At 36.9% G+C, this 1981-nt stretch overlaps 1 pseudogene; it reads left to right on the forward strand.

Annotated features, from left to right (window-relative positions):
* Positions 1-1981, forward strand: part of LOC101569046 — a 33902-nt pseudogene that overhangs the window by 1528 nt on the left and 30393 nt on the right.

Below are 1981 nucleotides of genomic sequence, written 5' to 3' on the forward strand. Positions count from 1 at the left end.
TCACACACTTCTATCTAATTACCACTCTGACTTCAAAAATCAGCCCCAATAGCATCACCACAGTTTCTGAAAACAATTCCACAGCATGAGCCACACTGGGTTGCATTTTACTGATTATTCCAGTGTTTCTTCAAATGTAGTCAGTTCTGCAGGAGATTAAGCCCTTAATATGGGCTTTACCCATCTTAAGGATCCCAGCACCTGAGGCCTGGCTCATAGAAGATGCAAAGGATACGAGGAGCTGTCCCTCGATTCCATGCAAATACTGTTCCATTATATAAGGGACTTGAGTGTTACAGAGTTTGGCATCTAAGGGGATCCCAGAACCAATCTCTTTGGAATGAATACACTGTCAATGAGTGAGAAACATCTATCAGGAAAGAAAGAGCCTTCAGCCTACCCTCGTTGCTTTGTTTAATGCTTTCTTCACATAAGAAAGACCAAAACTATGAAAAACATGAGACACATAGAATCTCTTCACTGTGGATGATTTTTGTTTTCTCTGTTTACCCAGTTTTTCTGTACTTCATTTAAAAGAAATATTATAATCTGGTGTTTCTTTCTTCTAAATTTCAAAGTAAAGCTGGTCCAAACTTTTGTTAAACAGTAATGTTTTACTAATTAGCTCCCTGAACATTTGCAGCACTTATAAATAAATTCAGTAGAATCTTTCATGGTCAACAAATGTTACATTTTCCCTTAGCTGCTGAAGAAATAATTATATAAACCAGGAAAGGAAGTCCATACCCTCCTATGTTACAAGCCAGAATGAGTCCTGGAAATATTCCTATATGAAGCAGAAAAAACTAAAACTTATGGCTCAATCTAATTGAAATTTCTTGAAGTAAAAAAAATAATAATAATAAGGAAGGAGATCAAGGGACAGATGGACTGGGTAGGGAGGGAAAAGAAAGGAGATGAAGACAAATAATTAAGACTGGGGTGATAGCTCAGTAACCTAGCATCCTGTCTAGCAAACACAGGGTCCTGAGTTCAATACCCCATACAAAATAAAACAAGAAAGAAAAGAAAAGAAACAATTAAGACACATATGCCAGTACCACCTCTCCACAGTGAATGTAATCATTGTGTACTACAAACTTGTACTCATAAATTCTTCAAAAGAAAAAAAGCTATAAAAGTTTATGAGGAAAAAATGTCTGGAAAATCAGTACTCAGTGACAATTTTTAATATTATTTTGAAAATAAAAATTCATGAGATATGTAATTTTAATGCAAAATTAGTCTTAAGGGAAATCCTGGTACCTTTAATAAATTTTATTTATGACAGAGGAGTTAGTGATCACAGGTCCATGGGCTGAACATTTGTTCCATTCCTGTTCCATATAGTTCTCCTTAACCTGATTGTATTTTGCTTCATTCAGTGTTTTATAATTATAGTTTGCTTTGAAAGTCATCTGGCCCTTTCCTTTCTTCCCTCCCTGCTTCTCTCCTTCATTTCTTCTTTCCCTGATTTTTCTCCCTTCCTTTCTTTTTTCTTCATTCTTTCTGCTTATCTTTCCCTGACACCTTTCCTTGGTTCTCTTCATTTGGGGTTGTCATTCTCAGAGAAGTTGGAAGAAATATTTTATATCTCCAGTTAGAAGTGACCTTTCATATTTATAGTCAAATGTTACAGGAGAGGATTTTGTTCTAACAAAAGTGAGAAAGACTGCTGTGGATGCAGCTGTGTTGCATTTTCTTGGAGGAGTGGACCTCCAAACTTACAATGTGTGTCACCTGTTAACTCCCTCCTACCCCACACAACTGCATCTGTCTTTCTATTAAAATTACATGGAATTTCAAGGACAATGAGCAACAGGGTCTCATGTTTTTATTACTTATCAAATCAACAACACACAATGTTACAGGTTTTCAGCCAGCTCCTTTCATGCCTGAAAAGGAGTACCTAATCATTGTACACGCCTCACCCCAGGTATTCTGCTCAGCAGCTGGGGATAAATGACAGCAGAGGGTGGCC

This window comes from Octodon degus, unplaced genomic scaffold (genome assembly GCF_000260255.1).
Source record: "Octodon degus isolate 3935 unplaced genomic scaffold, OctDeg1.0 scaffold00038, whole genome shotgun sequence".
Lineage (NCBI taxonomy): Eukaryota > Metazoa > Chordata > Mammalia > Rodentia > Octodontidae > Octodon > Octodon degus.